General features: G+C 33.8%; 1 long non-coding RNA gene across 1 annotated transcript in view; it reads right to left on the bottom strand.

Moving 5' to 3' along the window:
• LOC112604988 overlaps positions 1-27,598 on the bottom strand; it is a 1,409,957-nt gene that overhangs the window by 1,363,997 nt on the left and 18,362 nt on the right. Inside the window, exon 2 of the long non-coding RNA XR_003115321.1 lies at positions 25,527-25,624. This is a non-coding gene — a long non-coding RNA (uncharacterized LOC112604988). The remainder of the gene's footprint in view (positions 1-25,526; positions 25,625-27,598) is intronic.

The raw sequence follows: 27,598 nt of genomic DNA, 5'->3' as shown, positions 1-27,598 counted from the left end.
CTGGAGATGTGTTGTATAGCATGGTGAATATGTGTCATATTAACGTATTGCATACTTGACAATTGCTAACAGAGTAGATCTTAAATGTTGTCACCCACACACACAAAAAAGGAGTGTGAAAGGAAAATAAATCTTGGGGCCCCCAAATTACTAAAAACTAAGATATGCTTTCTTAAAGCCTTGAGAACTGAGGCTAGACATCTTAAACTTCAGAAGAAAATAATAGTGGCCGGGCGCGGTGGCTCAAGCCTGTAATCCCAGCACTTTGGGAGGCCGAGACGGGCGGATCACAAGGTCAGGAGATCGAGACCATCCTGGCTAACACGGTGAAACCCCGTCTCTACTAAAAAAATACAAAAAACTAGCCGGGCGCGGTGGCGGGCGCCTGTAGTCCCAACTACTCGGGAGGCTGAGGCAGGAGAATGGCGTGAACCCGGGAGGCGGAGCTTGCAGTGAGCTGAGATCCGGCCACTGCACTCCACCCTGGGCGGCAGAGCGAGACTCCGTCTCAAAAAAAAAAAAAAAAAAAAAAAAAAGAAACAGAAGAAAATAATAGCAACCTGTTTACATACCTAAGCTATATAAAGCCACTTTTATACCTGCCTACTGATGTATGGACTTCCAAGTAATGTGGCCTGTATCGATTTTCCAGAGTTGTTCCTTCATTTGTTGTTTATTCCCTTCTTCCTCCTGTTTTCTCTCCATAGGATATGAGACTTCATAACCTGCTAAAAACGAGCCTTCCTAATAACTTGGGACTTACCCGTCTAGGAATAAACCATCCTAGCCATGAAAAATCAGATGAAACCTGAGACCAAAGACTCATTTTCTTCTGAAATGCTTTCTCCAAAAGATTTTTAAAAAAGAAAAGCTGGGGGGAGGGGGGTGGAATGGGAAAGGAATACAAATCTTAGGGTCCCAGGCCGGGTGCGGTGGCTCAGGCCTGTAATCCCAGCACTTTGGGAGGCCGAGGCGGGTGGATCACGAGGTCAGGAGATCAAGACCATCCTGGCTAACACAGTGAAACCCGTCTCTACTAAAAATACAAATAAATTAGTTGGGCATGGTGGCGGGTGCCTGTAGTCCTAGCTACTTGGGAGGCTGAGGCAGGAGAATGGCGAGAACCTGGGAGGTGGAGCTTTCAGTGAACTGAGATTGCGCCACTGCACTCCAGCCTGGGTGACAGAGCGAGGCTCCGTCTCAAAAAATAAATAAAAAAAATCAATCGATTAATCAATCTTGAGGCCCCTAAATCACTAAGCTAAATGGAAAAGTCAAGCTAGTAGCTGCTTAGGGCAAACCTGCCTCCCATTCTATTCAAAGCCACCCCTGTGCTCACTGAGATAAATGCGTGCCTGATTGCCTCCTTTGGAGATGCTAATCAGAAACTCAAAAGAATGCAACAATTTGTCTCTTATCTACTTAAGACCTGGAAAGCTCCATCCCACTTCGAGTTGTCCTGCCTTTCTGGACTGAACCAGTGCTCATCTTACATATGTTGATTGATGTCTCATTTCTCCCTAAAATGTATAAAACCAAACTGTGCTCTGATCACCTTAAGCACATGTCATCAGGACCTCCTGAGGCTGTCACAGGCGTGCATCCTCAACCTTGGCAAAATACACTTTCTAAATTAACTGACACCTGTCTCAGATATTTGGGGTTCACATGAGCAACAGATATGTGAACTGCCTTCGTTGTCATGATCGTTTCAAAATACCATGTGTACAGTGTGAACACATACAATATTTATTTTTCAATTATGCCCCCCAAAAGCTGGAGGAAAATGATGAAAGAAAAATTTCACTTTCAGAGATATTGAAATGTGAAAATTAAAATCATTTAAATATGTTATTGTCTTTCCTCAATTGAGCCAACTAATTTCCTCATCTCATTATAGCCATATTCTTCACCCTCTACTTGGTATGGTATTCTCTCTTATTTAGTCTGAGAATACCATTTAATTCTCAAAACCCAGTTCCAATCACATTTCCATCTTGAAGATTTGACTCTCTTTTTCCAACAGTTACACTCTGTAAATATGTCCTGGAAAGCTTGACTGCAACAACATTCATACTTCTTTTGGTTTATATATTCTGCCCTCTGATTATTAGATAGCTATCATCCAATTAGATTGGTATTATCATGTAGTTATATTTTTATCTAATTTGATAATTTAAATTATATAATTGGATATATACTCTATTAAACACTAATTCAATTAAGTTTAAATAATTAATTCTCTTATTTATTAAACAAATACCTATTTAGCTCTACATTAGCTCTCTGCTAGACACATAATTAGTACAAATCTGGAATTATTTGGTTGACTTAATGTTAGCTAGCACATTTTTTGTTAGTACTACAGATAGAACCACCATAATATTGATTATACAAATCCAGATAGTTTAGAGTATAAAAGAAGGTCCTATTTTTTAAGCATGCCATTTACATTCATAATTAGTAAACCAGGATATAAGGCCTCTGTCTTAGTTGTTTTTTCCAGAAAAAAGCTTTAGGCAAAGGTGATATGATTTTACTTAGTAGATTATCCCAGGGAGTAAGAGTGAGAAGTGCGCTAAAGGAAGGGAAGGGCAAAAGAGACAACTAGAATGTGTTGGAACCGAACTCTCGATTCCCTCCTGGGCAGGGGTCGCCGCGAAGGATCACCGACACGAGGTTCACAGCAGAGAGTTATTTATTGCTAGCGCGCTAGGGTCCCAAGCTCTAAGTTGGCCCTGGGACCCTGACTGCTTGTTACAGGCTGTTTATATAGGCAAACACAAGTTCAAACACAGCTTATGGCGCGAAATTCAAACAAAGCTTAAGGCGCAAAATAATTGGGTCTAGCTATGGCCTGAGCAAGGTGTCTTGTTCTAATTGGTTAGAGCAGGACCTTATGAGGTTCTTTCCTGGAGTTGTTGATTCTGGGAACTTCGAGGCAGGGTGGGACCCCCGGAATTGGCAGGGTGGGACCCCATGAGGTTGTTTCCCAGAATTGGCAGGGTTGGACCCTATCAGGGTGGGACCCTATCGAGGCAGGGTGGGACCCTATCTAGGGCCACCTGGTGCTAATTTTTTAAGTTTTATGAGGCCTAGTTTCAAATGTACATTATCTAACTGGTTACTCAGAATTAAGTATGCCAGACTGCTCAGTTCCGTGTGACTGTCTTCTAAAGGAGTGAATTTCTGGAACTTCAAATCTCCAAATCAATAGAGAAGCATCTGTACAGAGACGAAAAAAGGTAAAGCAGGCATTATGCAAGACAGTGTCAGGTTGTCCTGTGTAGAGTTACTAAGTCTTCTTGGTATTGGTTACCAAGTAATTGAGGCTGAAAAAAGTTCCCGAGATCCCTAGGGATAAATGAGACTAGAAGGATGTGATCTATACATAAGAAGCATCTGCGACAGTAAACCTAACTAAAAAGAGCAAAATGAGCAAGATGATCTTTGATTCTCAGATATGTTTAACTGTCTCCAGTATGATCTTGCTCAAATTTCTGAAACATCAATATATAATGAAAACTCAAGTAATACCTGTGTGTTTCTATGATTGACATAATTGACTGTTACGACTATCATTTATACATATCAAAACAGTACACATAGTTGCATTAAAATATATATATCTCAGTGGAAAAATAATTGTTTTAAACTCTCTATTTTTCACAATAGCTATAACCTAACAGAAAAAAATTCCTATAAACAAATTTTCTAAAAACATTGAATGCGAATTATTTAGTGTCAATTTTATAATGGAGATTAAAATTAAATCAATATAACTACTGTGTTGCTCAAAATATGTGGATATCTGAAAAAAATAATATCTATTGACCTCTTTTATACCCACAACTAAACTAATCGGCAGTGGGAATAAGCATCATCATAATTTGTGAGCCACAATCCAATATTAAAGCTGCAGTATTTTGGCTTAAGTTGAAAATTTGGATTGTTAGGGACAACCAAAGCCCCTTTTTAAGAAGCTGTGATGATATTGTTGAATAGTGTATAGATCAACAACACTGATTTCTACTAAAAAGTTTCACATTCTAGGTTAAGTTGATTAAAATGAAAACAACTGGGTACAGTGGCTCACACCTGTAATCCCAGTGCTTTGGGAGGCTGAGGCAGGACGAGTGTTTGAAGCCAGGAGTTCGAAACCAGCCTAGGCAACACAGCAACACAGTGAGACTCCATCTCTACGAAATAAATAAATAAATAAATAAAACAATTGTCTCCCAGCTTCATGAGTGGGTGAGGTGGAAGATCATTTGAGCTCAGGAGTTTGAGGCTGCAGTGAGCTATGATCACATCACAGCACTCCAGCCTGAGTGAAAGAGTGAGATCCTATCTCTAAAAAATAAAAATAAAATGAAATGAAACAGCTTGCTACTTTGTTATTGTTGTTAAAAAATGCATACCTGCTTTAATGACTCAATTTATGTTGATAGAGGGAACACTAGTATTTTATTGAAAATAATAAGCTTATCACGTAAGAAGTGACAGATATTTATCAACATTAGTAAGGCAAAATCTGCCAATATTTGTTTTAGCTCAGTTATTAACTAGTTGTGCAAACTTAAGTGAGTCTTTTATTTTTTCTGAGCTTCAGACTCCCTGTTCATCTAATGGAAATAGTAAACATTTTTACAAACACTTACATATTTAATTTTTTCTATAACTCTATTGCTTTCTAAATATAAGATACCCCATTTGAAAAACAACATTGTGTTATACATAGAAATATAATTGTCCAATTCAATGATATACAGTGTCTGTCTTGTTTTCTGCCAGGCATTTAACCAAGTTATTTTTGTAGAGGTGTGAAGCTGAAGTGAGTGCAAATAACATCCCATGGGGAAGAACTTCTACAAGAACTCCAAAGATTCATTAGGCACAATCAATTTTCCAATCAATTAAACTTGAGGTATTGTAAGCTTTACCACATTTAATATATTTAATCATTAGTTTAATTCCAGGATATATGGCATAGTTTTAAATATAGTTATCATTATAACATGGAAAGTACTAAATTGTCAATTACATCCAAGTTAACTTTGATCTCTAGCCCATACATATTGTTTTGTCTGAAAACAAGATGTGACTCATAATTTGAAAACATTTGACAATTTTCATTAGCATTTTTTCTCATGTATGAATGTCTCTAATATCAGGATTTATCTCATAATTAATGGTTCTTAAATTCAATGAAATATGGGTACATATCATTTGAAATAGGCTTTTGACACCATTTTCACCACCAATAACTTTTTTTTGTAAAATATAATAATGTTTGTTCTTCCTTCATACTTTAAAATATTTTGCTCACCAAATACATTAAATTTATGTAGTAATAACTAACATGTTTTCCTTTAAGATAATAAAAAGATTGTAAGCCAATCAAATTTTTGGATTAGTGTAAGATAGCCAGTGTTGCCATACTAAGTTGTACAATTTCTGCCGTTTTGGCACTTTGCTTTGTTGTAGATAAATATATGATTTATATTCAGCTTCTCAAAATACTGAAAATAGCTCAAAGGCTGTCATTACTATTTCACGGACCCCTAGGAGACCAAAGGCACCATGTTGGGAATCACTGTACTAGAAAAATATACATTTCTGAATTATAATAAGCTCTTGTGTGGTTTCACAAGTTAAATTCTGTGCAGGCCTGTGACATAGAACTTTTTTATTTTCATTTAATTTGCATTGTTATACTAATAAGGAAATGTGAATAGTCTGCAAATCATTTATATTTAGAATGCATTTTATACTGTGTAGAATGTGTAGGAGTATAAAATTCTAAGAACTCAAAGAACTTCAATAGAAATGGTTAAATTATATTGCAAAGATCAGATTGACGCTACACAATATTGTATCATATGCTTATTTTAAAAGCTCATATTTGAAGTTTGTATTGCTCATGAGATAACAGTAAGTGAAAAAAGCCAACTAGCAATTATATACAGTACATAACTTGTTTTAAAGAAATATTTAATATATATGTGCATGTGTGTATATGCATATGATTATGTATACATATATACATATAAATAAATAATTACTGGAAGAAAATATAACAAAATAGTAATAGTAAGTGGTGGATTTATACACAAATGTTTAGTTTTTCTTCTTTATTCTTTAATATTTATATGATTATAGATACGAAGCATATTTACTTTTATATTTAGAATATAATAAGCATTATTGAAAGATTAAACTACAGGGAAAAACAGTGTTCACTCTGACTTCCCATCAGGAAGTGCTCACCACTTCCCCCCTGTCAAATGATATAACATACTTCCTTAAGGCAGAACTTACTTTTCTTGCTAAATGGCAAGTTCTTTCTCATGGGCAGAAGGGTTTATAATATGGCTTGAAAGATATACTTTCTAGTTTCTATTAAGGACGTCAAACTAATTTAGACAGGAAGCATAGTTGATGAGGTGAAATAGGATTTCACAGAAACATAAGTTCCTTGAGCTAATAAAATATGGTTAATCCATCTCTATATATCCATGTTTGGTACATGTTATGTGTATTTAATACTAATTCTTCACAAGTACTTGAAAAAATTTTGGTGGTTATGATATGCCATTTTAGATTTATGAACTTTATCCTCTATTTTTTACATTTTAATTTTATGAAATACATTATATTTTTTATGAGGGTTTATAAACAATTTTACAACCTTTAAAAAATAAAACTACAAGCTGGAATTAATACCTAGGTGATGGAATGATCTGTGCAGCAAACCGCCATGGCACACGTTTACCTATGTAGCAAACCTGCACATCCTGCACATGTATCCCTGAACTTTAAAAAAGTAGAAATCCAAAATAAAAATAAAAATAAGAGAAGTTAACTATCTTGATTACATCCACATAATCTAATTCTTCATAGACTATCATATAACTTATAAACTCATCTCCTCAATTACTTTATGAAATGACTATATAAATTCTCTCTAGGTAATTTAAGATATGATATACCTGAAATTTGGCATGAAGTGTTGGTTAAGCACATGTGCCCTGGGGTTGGACTGGCTATGTTTGAATCCTGGATTCCACTCATTAGCTAGGTGGCATCCACTTAACCTCTCCGTACTTGTTTCTTCATTTATAAACTAGATGTCACAGAATTTACTGTGTAAGTTTTTATGCAAGTTAGTTGTTAATAAAGCATTCAAAATGATGAGTAATACATAGTATCAATTAAATAATGTTCACTTGATTTATAACAAACGTGCGAGGGACGTTTAATATAGAGAATATGGCCTTTTCTATAAAAGGTGCTGTAGCAACTGGATATCAATGGGGTAAAATAATCTTGATCCTCTATCTCATACCATAACAAAAAGGAAATCTGAGATGGGTTATATATCTAAATATAAAACATAGAACTATGTAGCTTCTAGAAGAGAATAAAGGAGAAAATTGTTATGATCTTGCTGTAGATATAAATCTCTTAAACCAGATATAGTAGGTAAACCATGAAGAAAAACATTGATAAGATTTAACTGAAATTTATAACTCCTGGTCATCAAAAATACACACCACTAAGAAAATAAATCAGCATACAACAGATGGAATAAGATACTGATGTGACAAGACAAATGACGACAAACAAGGGAATCACGTCCAGAATATATGAATTTGTAAGAAAAATAATACAGTATAATTCAATAAATGGACAAAACACTTGACCAAGTACTTCACAAGAGACATCAGAAAAGTGGGCAATAAGCACTTTGAAAAAAAAAAAAAATTCAAGATAAATTCAATCTTTACTCATCAGAAAACACAAAATAAAAGTACAATGAGATTCCACTACAAGTCCACCAATATGGCTAAAATTAGCAAGACTGAAAATACTAAATGTTGGTGAGGCTATGGAACAACTAATATTTTCCTATATTCCAGTATGGAGTGTGCAGTAGCCAGCAGAATGTGTCTCATAAACTTCAAACTACAGGTATCTTCATTAATAAGAGGGCCTCAGCAAGCTCTGCTCTGAAATCCTTTGCTGCATATTTGCTGAAACTATGCTTCTCAAGGGCTGCTTCCAGCCAATGACTCAGTGTGGCTAAGGTCTAAGGCAGGCCTACTATTGGGGAACTAAGGACTCCTCCGATGGCCAACTTGGGCTGGAGGACTCCCTGATAGCCCTGCCAAAACATCTAGACCGCACGGTAGTCAAGGATTCCACCACCCAATGTCCCTTCTCCCTATCAATACTTCAGTAGGCATTCAGAATTATACAGTCCTTCACCAGCTCTCTCAGCCTTCCCCAGTTTCTCCCCGCAAGTGCATTCCCTAATAAAATTTTTGTATATTACTTCCATTTTAATGTCTGCCTCTTAGAGGATCCAAAAGAAATGACTGTATATTTTCTTCAAAACAATAAGGAGTTTATAATAGTTATACTGATATAACCCCAAAGTGGAAGCAATTCATTTGTTCTTTGACAGGAGAATGAATAAATTGTGATAAATTTATAAAATGAAATACAATGTGACAACAACAAATAAAGTTCCGGTGCACTCAACAACATAACTGAGTCTCAAAGATATATTGCTGAAAGAAATAAACCAGACACAAAAGAATATGTAGTGTGTGATTGTATTTAATGAAGTTCAATAACAGACAAAACTAACATACAATGGCAAATTCATAAATGTTCTTTATCTGGTTGGTGGTTACACAGGTATATGCCTATAGAAATTATGTTAAAATTGTGTAAAAATTATTGAACCAAACATTCAAGATTATGTCACTGTGTTTACTTTAAGTCTTTATCTTTCAACTAAAACATCAAAATTAAAACAGTAATACACTTATTATTATATATACATACAAACTAGAATCTAGTTTTCCTGTTAAATCTCTGTTTCTATAAGTTGTTTGCCACTATGATAATTTTATTTTCTGAATTGTTATTCATCTCTTAAAATTCTCCTTCATGTCCACTGAAACATACATGAAAAGGAAAGGAATGAATTTATGAAATACAGGTAAAGAAACTGCCCTGAGAAAAAGGTTTTCTGTAAAGAGTTTCTCCAGAGCCATTATGCCAAGCAGGAAAGCCCACAATTTGTTCTAGCAGGCAAATCCAGTAGAGAATATTTTTGGCACAGCACTCATCTCTAGCTACAGGGAATTGTACCTCATTCAAGTATGAAGCTTCTGTATGACGTAAAATGACAGTCATTGAAGTAGTAGTGGAAATGCCATTCTGTCTTTCAGCTGCTATAATTGGGTAGCTGTATTTTGGGGGAGAAAATGTATTTAACTTCCTTCCTTATGGCTACTGTCATTTTTTTTTTTTTTTTTCTTAAAAGCTAGAGATGTTTCTCTGCTTGAAATGATTCTAGGATTTTTATTTTTTAACTAGACACAGGGATTACGTTTCTTTCTTTCTGTAGCACTGCTGCTGGAGAGGTTCTTAATTTTAAATAAGAATTTTATACAATATTTATACATGCCTTATTAGTGTGAGCAATTTTTCTACTTAATACTGGTAAAATGTCAGGAGATGACAGTAAAACATCATTTCTATGAGTACACCTTCAGAGAAAAGATCATTGTGGTTATTAAATAAACCTGCCATAAAGAGGTCTTTTTTAATTTGGATATTGAATTTTAAATCTTGCAGGGCAATGAGTTCTTATGAATTGTTTATAATTTATTAGTTTTCTTTGAAAAATATGGAACTTGCAAAGAGTATGCAAAGATTCTCGATTCTCATCATACCTCTGCCTCAACATACTAAGTACATTTTAACAATTTATATAAATGAAACAACAATGCCCAGGAGAATATGGGCTACCTATTCATGCCAAGTATGCTGCATTCCTCAGAGTCATAAGAAAGAGAGATTTGGGATTGCAGGAAGCCTTAAGGCACTGGTTCTAAAAATCTTGACCTTTTTCTTAATCACTTGAGTATACCACCTTAAAATTCAGGTTTCTGCTCTCCCCTTCTCACTACCACCCCCCACCCCAGCGTGAATAAAACTTATGGGCATAAAGCCTGGAAATCCGCATTTTGAACTTGCTACCCAGGTGATTCTTAATTCCAATTTTTTGGGTGTTTTGCCTTTTATAACCAATGATGAGTGTGATGGTTACTGTCATAAAACTAATGGTCACTATGCCTACTAAAATCTTTCACCCTATCCCCACAAAATAAACTAGCACCCAAAAGGCAGAGAAAGCAAACAATTAAGACACAAAGTCTGGTATAATGTTTGTTATTCAGAATGCATTTTAAATAAACCCTGCCTATTTTTTAGCATTGTGTCACTCTAGTAAGCAGCTAGATTTTGTACTTGGACAAGAACTTTGTTTTACTTCTATCATTTATTGATATCTATGAAGGGCTCAGAGATATTACAGAATTAGAAGTTAATTTTTGCATGTCTTTTGTATCTTATAATGAAAAACAATAATTTTTAAGTTTTTAAATTTTTTAAATTATATAAATGAACAAACCACCATATAATATCTTGTTCCTTTATTATTTATCTAAATATGTTAACAAATGCAAAGGATTTTTTTAGAATGTCTTCCTTGATCAGTCTTTTTTTAAAAGGACCAGTGAAAATACAAGAGTCTGAAACTTTTAGCTTTTTTTTTTTTTTTTTCCTCTAGACATAATTCAGTTTCATGCCGGAATCTTGAAATTCTTAACAAACTGAGGACACATTTTAAAATCTAACATGAATGTGATAAATTAAGGCAAACATTTCATTGTGGAATGATATTTCCTTTAGAGTTTGAGGAGGGTACAAGTGAAGCTGTTAAATTTTACCATTTTAAGATGTGCGAGACTTGTCTGTTATAAAGATGCCAGTTCACCTTTCACAGGCAATTGGGGAGACAGCCAGTTTCCTTTTACTTCCTGAATAAAGACAACATAAGCTGGAGAAGGGACCTTGTCTGGGATTCAAAATTCAGTGTCCTCACCCTCTTTAGGTGCTGACTTGATTATTTAATCTGAGCCATATTGGTTTTTATACTTTGACTAACTCAATGATAAAATGGAAATAATTCAGCTGGCTTACCTTCTAACATTAAAATAGAAATTGCAGCTCTGATATGAGCAAAAACATCACGACAGGGTAAACAGCCAGATCCGTTTGTTTAATATTGCCAACATAATGAATCCTTAGTATTTTATTTTTGTAATTATTATTAAAAGACACATTGAGGAAAAAATACTCTTGTCTCTCTTCTCTTCCTATTGTCCATGCAGAGGTAATAAATAACATTCTGGCTTCATCCACAGAAAATACTATATGTTTTTCCTATGAATTTTTATGGAGGGTTCAATTTTTATGAGACAAATTAATAAAACATGAAAATAACCTTTATACTTTTTTAAAGGGTGCTTTGTGAGGTGGAGTAAAGATTATGTTTCTGAGGAAGTCCACACCAGGGTGTTGATATGAGAATCCATGAGCTCATGGATATGAAAGTACTTGACATTTATATAAATAGTGGCTCTAAAATATGATTATATAATATCATATATTTTATGTGTATACACTCCTACATAGAGTACATTATATTAAATATATTCATTTACAGAGTATTGCAGATATACAAAATTATAAAGCTATATCTCTCTATCTACCCATAGATATAAGACAAATACTCCCTTCTTTGGGAATAAGGAAGTCTTGGAAAAGTCTGCCACTAGCTCTGGAATCACTCCTACGTCTCTAACTTTTATCATCTATGTCCAGGCTGCCTCAAATCTAGGATAACTCAGTGAAATTTACAAACAGTTCATAGTCTCAATTGTACTGCAATTATACTTCAAGTTGTGTAAAAATCGGACTTTTCCGCAGAAAACCAAGTACATGAAGAAAACCCTGACCAACCCTGTGTTTCTCCCTTCTCGATATCCCTATTTTTCAGAACTGTAAGAATTTGTTTTGACTCCAGCTCCCTCAGGCAGATAAACCATCTACCTGGGAATCAAATAGGCATTCTTAACCATTTCTCAATTTAGACATTCAGTTGGTAAGGCTGTCTTAATTTACCTTCTCTTCTGACTTAAGGCCTGAAGGAAACGTAGAAACAACTTCATGAAATATGCATAGTGCAACCCAAATAGAATTTTTGTGGCTAAATGATATTTGATACTATTTGCAAGGCTGGTAATTTTAGAGTAAATGCTGGAGGTCAACAAGCTCTTTTAAAGGAAAGGAATAATTGTTCCTATACCATTGATTACAGAGATGTGTTCAAAGAGAAAACAAAGCATTTCTAGTTGATTTGTCAGACATGAAAACAATTTTGGTTTTAGAGCTAAAAATATCATTTTGGAATCAGATTGACTAAGCCTGAGTCCTGGTTCTATCATTGACAGTTGAGTGGGCCCTGGGTAAGTGACGTAGCCAGCCCCTTTAAATGTCAGCATCCTCCTCTGTAAAAAGGGAATAATCCATTCAAAATTTACTCAACCAATATGTACTCTGCTGAAGATCTGCCAAGCACATGGTGATAGTATCTACTTCATAATATTGCTGCAAGGACTCTAAGAGATGACTGAAAGTGAGTTTTTAGAAAATAGGGTTTGTTACCTAAAAAGGCACTCAATAGATGGTCACTAAAGATACTCTGTTGACTATTCTCTTCATTTTAGGTAACTTTCCTTTCTTTCTTTCTTTTTTTTTTTTTGGTAGAATCACAATCATTAAATACAAAGTTTCATACAGCCAATTCCCTAATAGTTAAAAGTAAGTAGACTGGTTGGAGTGAATAATTAAGGAAAAACCTGTCTATGGCTATCTGTGATGGAGGTAATGGTATGTTCTGTCACGATGATGCAGGTGAGATTGTCTTGTTACGTAGGCAACTTTCAGTCTCACCAAATGTAAAACCCATGTTATTTCAGAATGGAGTCAAGCAAACTGCATATTTTGCTTTTTCTTTTGGTTCTTTAGTTGGCTTTGTTTTGAGAGCTTTCTTGTTTCTACTCCCTTTTTTGGGAATAAAAATCTTTTTTCAATTCACATTTTTTAAAAGTTTCCTCTAAAAGACTAAGTTTACTTTCCAACAGCATGATATTACAAAAATAGTAAATTTAACATGTATTTTATAAATTTATAAAAATATGGCATGCATCCTAATGTAAATCTATGCAAAAAAATCTTTAAAAAATCTAGCATCCAGCCTTAAACAAATTTGTTCAAAAGTAACTAAAATACAGCTAGCAACATTAGTAAAATTATCCTCTTGATTTCCATACTAAAGGGGAATCACAATGTAAAAATCTGGTCCAAACAAAGATTTATTTTTTTAATGTTGGCTGAAATGAGGTTTATGGGCTCAACAAAGTTCTAGGGTTCTGAAAACATTTCAGAGAATAAAGGACCCCTTAGCAGTGTACATCAGTGAAGGACAAAAACAGTCTGAATCTGCTTACATCAAACAATACTGAACAATCTCTAAATTCTTTTACTTTGGGATTTCGTTAGTCAAGTTACATTCTGATTTTTATAGTTAGAAATAAAGAGCAGGTTTTCAAGAGCTACAGACAAAGGTGACACTGAAGCAGAGGTAAACACATACATATACAAACTATTTTTCTCACCAGATTGTAAATTTTTCTCTATATATTCTGTACATTATGACGCTCCACAGTTTCAGGACAAACATAGGTGCTCCAAAATAATAATAATAAAAAAATTAGAGGTGACCAAGGGAGCAGAACCCTTCATTCTTATTCATCTGCTAAAAAATTTACAGGCATCAAATTATCCACATATTTTTAGAAGCATATGAAAATCAATTGGAAACTATTGGATACATGGATAAGCAAACATTTTAAAATAATTCATTGAGGCAAAATTTACATAACATAAAATTAACCACTTTAAAGTGAATGATTCAATTGCATTTAGTATACTTACAATGCTGTGAAATCCGGCTATTACAAAACATTTCCATTGCTCTAAAATAAAACTCCTTACCCATTAAGCAATTTCTCCTCATTCATGGCTTCCCCTCCTGACAAGCATCCCACCCCTCTGATAAGCACCAATCTGCATTTTGTCCCTACGGAGTTTTTTATTTGGATATTTTATATAAACGGAATAATATGTCATATATTGTACCCGGCTTCTTAGCATAAGGTTTTGGAGGTTCATTTATTTTGTCACATATATTAGTATTTTATTTCTATAATTATTATTTAATATTACATTCTACATATATACAATTTATTTATTCATTCATCCATTGATGGATATTTGAATTGTTCCTATCTTTTAGCTTTTGTGAATACTGCTACTATGAACCTATGTATACATATTCTTGTTTGGGTACTTGATTTTAATTCTTTTCAGCATATAATTAAAGTAGAATTGTGGTGGCTTATGGTAATTCTATGTTTATATCTTTGGGGAGCTGCCAAATTGTTTCCCACAGTGGCTGTAATATATAAAGACTTCAATTTTTCCACATCCTCAACAGCTGTCATCATTTTCCTTTTTTTAAAAAAAATATTATACCCATCCTACTGAGTGTGAAGCGATATTTCACTATGGTTTTGATTTGCATTTTCATAATGCCTAATAATGTTTAGCATCTTTCGCGATTTTCTTGGTCATTTGTCCATGTTTTCTAGAGAAATAGCTATTCAAGGTTTTCTTCTTTTTAAAATTAGGTGGTTGGTCCTTTTGACTTAGAGTTGTAAGAATTTTTTAAATATATTTTGGATAATAGGCCCTTATCATATATATGATTCAAAACATTTTCTTTTATTCTCTAGATTTTCTTTTCATGTTCCTGATAACATCCTTTGATGCATAAGAGTTTTTAATTTTGATGAAGCCCTAATTTTTTGTTGTTGTGTTGTTCATACTTTTCGTGGCATATCTAAGAATCCATCACCAGATTGAAGGTCATGAAAAATAATATTTTTTCTAATAGTTTCAGAATTTTAACACTTATATTTAGGTCATTAATCCATTTTGAGTTAATTTTTGCATATGGTATGAGGTAGGGGTTTTATTTCATTCCTTTGCATGTTAATATCCAGCTGTTTTTGTACCATTTGTTGAAGACACTGTTCTGTCCTTCATTGCATTGTGTTAACACTCTCACAAAAAAATTAATTAGGCATAAATATATGAGTTTATTTCTAGACTTTCAATTCTAATCCATTGGTCTATATGTCTGTCTTTATGCTAGTATTTCAATATTTTGATTACAGTAGGTTTTTAGTAAGTTTTGAAATCAGGAAGTGTAATTCTTTTAACATTTTTATTTTCAAGATTGTTTTCACTATTCAGGGTCTCTTGCAACTCCAGATGAATTTAAGAATTGATTTTTCCATCTGTGCAAAACACAGTCTTGGAATTTTGGTAGGCTTGCATTAAATTTATAGTTTGCGCCGGGCGCGGTGGCTCACGCCTGTAATCCCAGCACTTTGGGAGGCCGAGGCGGGCGGATCACAAGGTCAGGAGATCGAGACCACAGTGAAACCCCGTCTCTACTAAAAATACAAAAAATTAGCCGGGCGCGGTGGTGGGCGCCTGTAGTCCCAGCTACTCAGGAGGCTGAGGCAGGAGAATGGCGTGAACCCGGGAGGCGGAGCTTGCAGTGAGCCGAGATCGCACCACTGCACTCCAGCCTGGGCGACAGCGCGAGACTCCGTCTCAAAAAAAAAAAAAAAAAAAAAAAAAAAAAAAAAAAAAAAAAAATTTATAGTTTGCTTTGGGTAATATTGGCATTTTAGAAATACTAAGTCTTCTAATCCATGGATATGGGATGTCTTATTTATTTATTCATTCATTCATTCATTCAATTCATTCACTCATTCATTCATTTTGAGACAGGGTCTCACTCTGTTGTCCAAAATGGAGTACAGTAGCATAATCTCAGCTCACTGCAATCTCTGTCTCTTCAGCTCAACAGATCCTCCCATCTCAGTCCCTGCATGTAGCACAGGCTCATGCTACCACACCTGACTAATTTTTGTAAGTTTCTGTAGAAATGGGGTTTTGCCACGTTGCTCAGGCTGGTCTTGAACTCCTGAGCTCAAGTGATCCACTTGCTTCCACCTCTCAAACTGCTGGGATTACAGCTGTGAGCCTCTGTATACAGCCACTTATTTAGATCTTCTTTAATTTCTTTCAGCAATGTTTTACAGTTTTCAGTGTACAAGCCTTTCATCTTCTTAGTTAAATATTTTGCCAGTTGTTTTGTTCTTTTGGATGCCAGTATTTTTTTTTTTTTAAATTGGAAGTTATTATAGGTAGAATTAATTTCTTTTTAAAATTGTGCACTGCTGGTGTAGAGAAAAACAACTGACTTTTGAGTATCAATCTTGTACCCTGCAACTTTGCTGAATTCATTTATTAGCCCTAGGAGCGCTTTTGAATTGGAGGGGGTGGGACCTATGGGACTGTGTCATCTACAATAGGGTTAGTTGTACTTCTTCCTTTCTTACTTGGATACCATTTATCTATCTACCTGTCTGTCTGTCTGTCTGTCTGTCTATCTATCTATCTATCTAATGTATGTATGTATGTATGTATGTATGTATGTATGTATGTATGTATCTATCTATCTATCTATCTGTGTCTAATTTCTCTGCCTAGAACTTCCAGCAATGTTGAATAGCAGTGGTGAAGGCAGGCATCCTGTTTTTGTCCATTATCATAAGAGAAATGCGTTCCGTCATTTATTATTGAGTATGATGTTAGTTGTGAATTATTCCTAAATGTCCTTTTTTGGTTGAGAAAGTTGTCTTGTACTCCTAATTTTTCTGGTAATTTTATTAAAAAGGTTGCTGATTTAATCAAATGCTTTTTTCTGCTCACTTAGGATGATCATGCGTTTTCTCTTTTTGTCCCATTAATATGATATATAACATTGATTGATTTTCTTATGTTGAGCTACTCTTGCATTCCTTGGATAAATCTCACTTGGTCATTGTGTTTAATCTTTTCATTGTGCTGTTGTATTCAGTTTTCTAGTATTTTGTTGAATATTTTTGTGTCTATATTTATAAGAGATATTGGTCTGTAATAATCTTTTCTTATCATGTTTTTATCTGGCTTGATAACAGGATACTACTGATCTCATTAAATGAGTTAGAAAGTATTCTCTTTTATGTTTGTTATTGTTATTTGTTATTTGTTTGTCTTAAAGAGTTAAGAAGGATTAATGTTAATTCTTCTTTAAATGTTTGGAAAAATTCACCATTGAAGCCATCTTGTCCTGGCCTTTTTTTTCGTTGGGATTTTTTTTTTTTTTTTTGTTTTAAATTACTGATTTAGTTTCTACTGAGCATAGTTTTGTTCAGATTTTCTATTTCTTCTTGAGTCAATTTTTGTAATTTGTGTGTTTCTGGGAATTTGTCTCTTTCATTGAAATGATTGTTCATAACATCTTATAATCCTTTTTACTTCCGTAAGGTCAATAGCAATGTCTCACTTTAATTTCTGATTTTAGTTATTTGCATCTTCTCTCTTTGTTTGTTGTAGTCTAGCTAAAGATTTGTCAATTTTGTTGGTTTTTCTTCAAAGAAATAACTTGTTTTCATTCATTCTATTATTTTTTACTACTCTATTTTATTTACCTCTATTTGAATCTTTATTTCATTTCTTCTGCTAGCTTTGAGCTTAGTTTGCTTTTCTTTTTCTAGGTCTTTAAAGTATAAAGTTATAGACTTATGAGTTATCTTCTTTTTTAACATAAAGTTTTACTGCTATAAATTTTCCTCTGAGCACTGACTTTGCTGCATCCTATGTGTTTTGTTATGTTGTACTCTTATTTTCATTCCTAAGTATTTTCCAATTGTTCCTGTGATTTATTCTGACTCATTGACCATTTAAGAGTTTGTTGTTTAAATTTTACATTCATGTATTTTTAAATTTTTCTTGTTACTGATTTTTAGCTTTGTTCTATTGTTGTTAGAGAAAAAGTTTCGTATAATTACAATCTTTTAAAATTTATTCAGATTTATTTTGTGGCTTAACATACGGTTTATTATGCAGAATATTTCATATGCACTTGAAAAGAACATGCATTCTGTGGTTTTGGGTGAAGTTCTTTATATATGTCTGTTTAGGTATAGCTGGATTAAGGTGTTGTTCACATTCTCTATTTCCTTATTTATCTTTTATCTAGATCTTCTATCCATTATTGAAAGTGAGCAGTTGAAGTCTCCAACCCTTATTGTTGAATTATATCTTCCTTCAGACATGTCAATATTTACTTCATATGTTATGGGACCTCTGTTGTTGAATGTGTGTGCTTATTATTGTTATTATCTTCTTGATGAATTTATTCTTTTATCAATATTTATTTACTGCCTTTCTCTGTAAGAGATTTTCACTTGAAGTCTATTTCTCTGATGTTAGTTTAACTACCCCAGTTTTTATTTTGTACGCTGTTTGAGTAGAATATATTTTCCAATATCTCCTTTTACAATTCCAAATGCAGAGTGTTAAATGTAATCAAACTATTCATTTATTTATGCATTCATTAATTTTTTCATTCAACACTAGTTGATTACATACGATCAATAAATTGTAGATACTGCCCTCAGGTAACCTTTATTTTATTCTGATATTTCAGTGACACAAAAATTATGTTTTTAGTGTGGACTCTCAAATTAAAAAAGAACATTTTTAGTGAAATGTTTTAATCAACTTAATTAAAATGCAACATTTACACCATACTGCACTCATCTTAAGTGCATTGTTTGAAAATATTTAAAATGTATACATTCATGCAAACTTACTACAATTAAGATACAGAGAAACTTCTATGCTTTCAAAATGTCCTCACAATCCCCTCAACCCTAGCCCCAAACAACAATTTCTCTGCTTTCTCTCACTAGGCATTACATTTTCTTTCTACAATTTCATAAAAAGCCATACCTATTCTTTTATATCGATGTTCTTTTGCTTATCAAGATGTATTTGGAATTCAACATACAGTGTATGTCTACAGCTCATTCCTTTAAATTACTACGCAGTTTTCCACTGTGTGAATATATAATTTATTTATTCATTCATCTTCTTATTAACACTTAGGTTTTCTCCAGTTTAGGATTATTATGAATAAAGGTACAATGTATATTTGCATATATTATTTTGTGAATAAACATTTTTATCTTGGGTAAACGCCTAGAAATGCAATTATGACTCATATGCTAAGAGTAGGTTTAACCATTTCAGAAGCTCCATCAGTTTTCTGAAGGGATTGTACCAACTGGCACTCCCACCAGCAGTGTATGAGCATTCCAATTGCACCATATCCTCTTCAACACTTGGTATTGTAGCCATTATCATGAAAGTATTCTGTAATCTCATTTTGTTTAAATTGTCATTTCCTTGATGATTAATGATGTTAATCATATTTCCATCTGCTTACTGGTCATACATGTTTCTTCTTTTGGGAACGATATATTCAAGCCTTTTTGCTCATGTTTTAATTGGGTTATTTGTTTTCTTATCATTAAGTTGTAAACATGTTCAATATACTCTAAGTAGAAGTCCTTGTAGGATAAATATATTATCAATAGTTTCTGCCTATGGCTAATAGTTTTGTTTTTTTAATGTTGTCTTCCAAAGAGCAGAATATTTTTATTTTAAAAAAGTTCAATTTATCAATTTTCTTATATGCTTTGTGTGTCATTTCCTGAAAAATATTTGTAAGACAAAGGATGGAAAGATTTTCTCCTTTGTTTTCTTTTTTTTTTTTTTTTTTTTGAGACGGAGTCTCGCTGTGCTCCCAGGCTGGAGTGCAGTGGCGTGATCTCGACTCACTGCAAGCTCCACCTCCCAGGTTCACGCCATTCTCCCGCCTCAGCCTCCCAAGTAGCTGATACTACAGGCACCCGCCACCACGCCCAGCTAGTTTTCTGTATTTTTAGTAGAGACGGGGTTTCACCATGTTAGCCAGGATAGTCTCAATCTCCTGACCTCGTGATCCACCCGCCTCGGCCTCCCAAAGTGCTGGGATTATAGGCTTGAGCCACCGCGCCCGGCTTCTCCTTTGTTTTCTTCTAGAAGGTTTATATTTTAGCATTTCAATTTAAGTATACGATACTTGTCAACTAACATTAACTTATTTTAAGAACAGAACCTTTTCTGTAATTCAAGAAGCTTGAGAATGTCATTGCCTCTTTGCTAGAGAATATAGCAATGCCACTGGGAAAAACATAACACATTTTTTAGACAAGTCCATTGAAAGGAATGTGTCATGGCTTTGTGAATTTAAATCAGATACTATGTTTACTATAAAATGTATAACAGCCTCAGTTTTCAAGATTTAAATCTTGATAATGTTAAACAGATGCCACCTAAGCAGTACTACATTTATTTTTATGAACTTTTCTCTACTTCAAATGTGTCATTCTCAGTTCTCAACTCTACTACTGTGATTCAACAGTGGGTACATCAGGTAGGGAGGTAAAACCTGTACAATCTTAACACAGGGAATAGAGTAATATTTAGCAAAATTACCCATGCATTTGCCTTGAATCCGGAAAAACAACTTCTAGGATTACACCCTAAAGATGAGTTGGCAAAAGTACAAAAAAGATCTCTGCAGAGGACCATTCATTCCAGCACTATTGTAATAGCAAGACTGGAAGTAACCCAAATATCATCATTTAAAGACTTGTTAAATAAACTATGGTTTATCCGCACGTAGAGTACTATGCAGCTGTTAAAGAAATGAGAAATACATTTACATATCGTTAATGGTCTCCAAAACATATTGTTAAGTGAAAAACAAAACTATCATGGAGAAAAGTGTGTATGTGTCTTTATTTAAAATAAGTGAACAACATATCAATAAAAATTACATTTAATGAAGATATATAGTGATATACTTTGGAAATGAAGAATAACCCAAAATATAAAAAAATAAATAAAAATTACATTAGCTGGAGGAAGAGGTTGGAGGAATCACGGATAGAAACCAGACTTTACAGAAAATAGTTTCTTGTATGCATTTTATTTAGAACTGTATAAATATTTCACATAATTAGAAGAAAAAACGAAATGTAAAAGCAGCTTCTAAGAAACAAAGGCAAAATGAAGAGAAAATAATGAATCTAGCAATGTATCAATATAATGAAAAATTATTATAAACGACCATTAAAGGTAGTCATATAACTTTATATTCCCAGTATTTTGCATAAAACAAAAAACTCTAAAAAATAAATCTCAAAGTAATTTTAGTAACCATATTTTAGTAGTAATAGAAGTATTGCTCTAAAGCCATAATATATAAGGTATAATTAAAACCTTCTAATAATAGTTTTTAATATTTTAATTTGAAATATCAGTATAAACTCAAGGTGGCATATTTTCAGTTTTAAAAAAATGCCAGTCTGTCTAATAAATCCACATAGATTCTGATCAACATAGTACCAACAGTTCCTGTCCCTAGTCCCTAGAACTAGATTGTAAGCTTTCAGTAACATTTCCCAATAAAAGGAAGCAGGGATTCTGGAAGACATGGATGACTCCAGGCCTGGGACAGGGAATGTACAAATGAGCCTGGAAAATTGTTACACCAAAAAGCAATAAAATTATCAAATACTATTAAAGTTAGAACAAAAGAACTTAGGGGGCCATTTGAACTCCTACTGCATGAACGCAAGACACTGAATAATATTTTAATAATGAAACAAATGGATTGACATATAGCAAACCTCTTAAGATCCATCATCTCAGAATAATACAAAACCCCCAGTGATCACTGTATCCATCACCTATTACAAATAATCCATTAAAGTAAACCATTTCAAAACACAGTGACTTAAGCAAAAATCATTAATTTTTGCTCATGTGTCTGGGTTTTCTAGAGGTAAGGAAACTCTAGCTTGGGCTTGCCTGTGCTTAACTCTAATCAGCAAATGAGATTCAGACCACGTTTTTGTTATCCTCCTTTGACAAACAGCATATTGATGGGACATGCTCTTCCTCGTGGTAAAGACAGAAGTACAGGAGTGCATGTACAAGTACAAAGCCCAACCACACAAGCAAATTTCAAGCCCCTTATTACTCCATTAATCTAACATCCTGTTAGCCAAAGTAAGTCTCAAGACTGAGCCCAAAGTCTACAAAGGTAAGAAAGTCTCAAGACGGAGCCCAAAGTCTAGAAAGGTAAGAATGCTTTGCTTCTACGAAAATGAACTACAAATTAACATTGCAAAGGATAGAGACACAGGTAGGATGAAGAATTGCAGGCAATGATGCAATCTTGCATAGTCAACTATGGAACCTTTTCTAGAAAACCAATTGATATTCTGAAAACTCAATAAATAAAAAGATACTTTAAAAATATTTATCTTGTCTCTCCAATAAAAACTATATATCAGAATATCTAAGGAATTGATGGGGAATGTATTTATTTAACTAATAAATGAAGAAAGAATGATAGAATTAAAAAGTCACCATTCTAGAATGTTCCAGAATTAGAATATCAGTATTCACCACCTAGAATGATATATTAGTCCATTATATCACTGTTTAATAAAACATAAGTGAAACAGTGAAAAACGTGCGGAACAAGAAAACCAACAAAATAACACCAGAGTTGTTAGGAAACAATTGAGAACCAATCTAAAAATAACCTAAATAACCAAAGATGAGAATATTTGAGCATCAATAAGTATAACAAAAACAATGAATCAAAGTCAATTACAATATTTAAATACATGATTCAGCGACATATTGAACACAAAATTCAAACAAGAAAAAATAAAACATTGATGATACTTGGATGATGAAAAGAAACCAACTCATTATTTTATATAAAGGAAAATAAAGAAAAACAGTCAAGGCATTTGCCCAGTTTTCCCTCTATGAGCTATAACTCAAGGGAACCAAATAGTTGATAAGTAAAACTTTCTCTTTATGCAAACATTTCAGTTAATACATTAAGAAGGATTAAAAGCATTAGAACATCACTATTTTACAAACTCTAGTCCAGTAATAGGCGATGATCATCAATTGCTAACATAACCAAAAGAAAGATAAGTAGATATTATATGTCTCTGTAGCAAAATGAAAAGTGCTACCTATAAGGTAATATTCTCAAAACATCCTGAATTCAATCTAATCAAGATCTCATATCCAATTTATATGACATGGAGGGAAGACAGAAACATGTTATACTCCCCCTTGGGATGCAATGTGCCAAACCTGGAGTTTGGGAAACTACAAACACAGAAACTGCTCAGAACAAATAAGATACATTGTATATGAATTCGTAATCCTTGAAGTTGGGTGATAGAACATGGAGATTTTCTATTCTAGTTTTTTTCTTTAAAAAGTGAACAAGTCAGGTTCAACGAATTTTGAAAACATATTTTGAAAGTGTAATTTAAACAGAAATAACAAGGCTTATTTTGGGGGTAGATAGTCCAAGTTATTTTTTAAGCTGCCTGGCTAGAGATTCAGAGTGACAGTTGCTAGTGTACATTTCTGAGTCGCTGAGATCCCCTCTCAGTAATATTCAGAGTGCCATCAAATATCCATGAAATTCAGAAATTAATGACAAAATAGAATGTGTGCTAGTTCCTAAGCTTCAGAAGTTAATGTCTCATGCTTAGCAGTAACTTAAATTCCTGAAATAGAAGAATAATTTTTTTCACAAGATCACCCATGTGGCCCTATTTGTAAGTTAGGCTAACTGTATTATCTACATGTCTGATGATCAAATATCTTGTTTATAAATGACTTATGATAGTGTGTCCTCATGAACAATTATGTATTTTTCTTAATAAGAAACTCTTACTGATGAGAGATAGTCAAGGGGTTGCTACCAGTACGTAAATTAAGGAATTGAAGTGGGGAAATGGTGACTACCTTTTGCTGTCATTTACATTTCCTCAGTATTCATGAAGGACTGACATTAATTAACATCATTATTTTGGGCCACAAGGCTCTTGTAGGCCAGAGCTAGCCTCTTATTGCTTTTATGTTCTTAAGCCTCTTCAAGGGAGTAATCTGATAAGAGTTTTAATAGTGCAAAGACAATGTGTCTGCAAATAAAAATGTGCAAAGGTTTCTATTAAAAAGTTGATTTTGTATAATTCAAAAAGTTAAAATAGAAGATTCTGAATATTCCCAATATTAAAAAATGGTAAATGTTTGAGATAAAGGACACCCTAATTACCCTCATTTGATCATTAGACATATGAGGTTTGGGCATTAGTATGTTAAATGTGTTGAATTATATGTGAAGTAGATTAGTAAAACAGAAATCATCCATTTGGAAGAGACAGAGATTGCAAGCATGGTCAAAGTTTAGAAAAATCATTAGGGAGATGGACGGATGAATACATAGAGACAGAGAGACAGAGATGGGGGGTAACGAGAGATGACACAGAGCATATAAATAAATACATGATGGATGACAGTGTGCTTATAAAACCTGTATTGAAGAAGATTGGCAAAATTTAAATACTTTTAGATTTAGGAAGAAAATAAGTAACTGATGCTAATACTCTAAGAATTAAGAGCATGTCCTTCCTGTATCTTCTGTTAGGTGCATTCCCAGGAAAAGAGTGAGCCAGATAGATTACTGTTTTGGGTCTGTGTGACAGCTCTCATGCTGATATGGTATACTATGGCTGTAAAGGTACAATATAAGCCACAAATTTAGAAAAAGCATCAGAGAAAAACTCAAATTATAATTTTTACACAGTAATGACTCTTGTTATCAATCATGCTTGTTCTATTATGTTGCTATTTATGAAATAGATAAGAGTGGTTATATATTCCTCTGCATTTAGAGGTCAAGTGGGAAATGGACAGAGATCCTTGGGGGATTGAATCGTCCCACCAAATTATTGAATTGAAAACATATGGACTATATATACATCAAACACAAACAGAAGGATTAACCTCCAATGGTACTCAAGGTTTATCAGAGTTTCATAGGGATACTGGTTAAAAACACAGATTCTCAGGCTCTACCTTTAGAAAATTCCAAACCAATAGGTACTGGAATAGGCTCAGTAATCGTATTTCTGTGAACACCCCAGGTGATTTCAACATATATAGTTCCTGTAAGATGATTATTATAAACACTGAGAAGCTGACACTATATGAAAAGAGGTAGAAATTTTAAAACCTACATTTACCCATTATGAAACTTTTAGAAAATATTAGCACTCTCATTATAACAATTTGTAGGTACATTTAGGAGCATATACATCTATATTATATAATTTCAAGCAATATATTCTTAATTAATAATTTTTAAAAATGGCCAAATAGGTAAAATAGTAAATTTCCTACAAGGTAACTAGAAATAAAATACAGAAAATTAAGTGGAGTATTTACCAATTATTATCATTTTCAATTTCCAAACTGCACAATTTAAAGCCACATAGCTGTGAAAGTCCCATGAAAACCTAGAGTCATTAAAAATGCCAAAGCTTTTTTACTGTGTACTTTTGGAATAGTTTTGAATGCAAAGATGCACTGTCTCTGGCCATTTTCTTTTTTTTTATCTTTTATGAAATAGTTACCTTTAAGAACACTGTCCTCTGTCAGGAGAGATACAAGAAACTGTGAACAGCTGTTAGAGTCTAGCCACCTGTTTCTTTAAGCATGATTCCAGGACAACCTGCAACAGAATAATTTTGCATTTATAATAAAATACAGATTCTGAGATCCTCCCTTACAGATATTAAACAAGAATATGGTGGGTGTGGGTGGTCGTGTGTGGGTGATGGAAAGGATTATGGATATCCATAAGTAATAATTTCTAGTTTTAGAGTTTATGATCTACTACACATCGTCAAATCCTCTTCTTGAGATAACAGAGAAGTGAAAAAATGAGTATCTGGTTTGAACTTTCACTGTATAACCTGAAATGTTTACTTTTTGTTATAGTGACAAAGAAAAGCCTTTGATGCAGGGCCAGGACTAGCGGAAGATGGGTAAGACACTTACCTTGAGTACAAAAATTAGGGCGGGTTGGCTCTTAACTCATAACTGTAATCCTAGCACGTTGGGAGGCCCAGGTGGGAATATCACTTGAGCCTGGGCAACACAGTCAGACCCCATTTCTACAGATAGTTTTTGAAAAATAAAAATTAGCTGAACCTAGTGGCATGAATCTGTAGTCCTAGCTACACAAGAGGCCAGGGCAAGAGGATTGTTTGAACCCAGGAAGTTGAAGCTGCAGTGAGCCATGATCATGCCACTGTACTCTATCTAGCCTATGTGATAAAGTGAGAACCTGTCATTAAAATAAAAAATAAATAATAAGAATGATGATTTAAAAATTGAAATATAAAGTAGTGGCAGGATAAAATGCTCTGTCAAATCATATTAAAGTCTGAAGTAAATTAACTAATAAGTAACACTGGACTTTAAACAAATAAGTTATATTGTTTTTATTGAAAATGTTATTTTTTTGTTCATGAATATTTTTGCAAACATTTTATCTTTTCCTAGTATATCACAATATTGTTTATCTTAATTCTTGAGTTTTTTAGTAACCCCTTAATTTTTACAACAAAGGTATATGCCTCCTCAGCCTCACCCTAGTTCTAGCCCTCCACCTATGAACTGTGCAGTAAAGAATAGCTACAGTTGTTTAAAATCATGGTTAACATCCAAGCATAATAGGTTGTGGCCCTTCAATAGCATCTCCTGGATAAATATGTTTCTACCTAAACTATGCTCCAAATGTTTAATCAAATTATTTATGTAAAGCAGCCAACTGAACTTTTGTTTCCCTAGTCTGAGGTTGAAGTGGGAGTGCCTTCAAGTATACTTGATATTTAGTTTGGTTAATAATACTTTTTCAATTTAACCAATGAATGTAATAAGAAATAAAGAAGGTGAGGAAGAGTGTGTAGAAAGAAAAAAAATCATAATAAACTGTATCTAGGTTTTAATAATGTTAAGTAAAACATTGACTTCATAAAATAATAGTTCTCATCAACAAATAACAATGTGTTCAAAGGTTCTATTTTACTGTTACTATTATATGTTGAATGGGAGAATTTTTTCTCAAGAAAATGCTTTTGAAGTCCTATAACCAAGAAGAAATGAAAGCCACATACTCGATTGCCTACAAAGCAATTTTTGTGATATATACTCACAGAAGTAGATTTTGTCATACTGTTTATTTCAGTATTATCTTTTTGTGGTGTTTTTTTTTTTTTTTTTTTTTTCTTTTTTAGACGAGATCTCGCTCCTCTGTCACCCAGGCTGGAGTGGAGTGGTATGATCTCAGATCACTGCAACCTCTGCCTTCCAGGCTCAAGCAATCTGCCCCCTCAGTCTCCCAAGTAGCTGGGACTACAAGCTTGTGCCACCATAGCCAGCTAATAATTGTATTTTTAGTAGAGACAGTGTTTTACCATGTTGCCTAGCCTGGTCTTGAACTCCTGGGCTCAAGTGATCTGCTTACCTTGGCCTCCCAAAGTTCTGGGATTACAGACATGAGCCACCACACCCGGCCACGATTGTCTTTATTAGATGAAAACAGCTTGCTTAAAATCTCCATATGGCAGGGCTCTTTCGAAAATTGTTTGTTTAAATATGGCATAGACTTGCAGACTAAAAAATGTGGAGAAAGCTGAAA

This window comes from Theropithecus gelada, chromosome 13 (genome assembly GCF_003255815.1).
Source record: "Theropithecus gelada isolate Dixy chromosome 13, Tgel_1.0, whole genome shotgun sequence".
In the NCBI taxonomy this organism is placed as follows: Eukaryota; Metazoa; Chordata; class Mammalia; order Primates; family Cercopithecidae; genus Theropithecus; species Theropithecus gelada.
The sequence above is the reverse complement of the archived record's forward strand: the minus strand, read 5'-3'. Positions and strand labels throughout refer to the sequence as shown.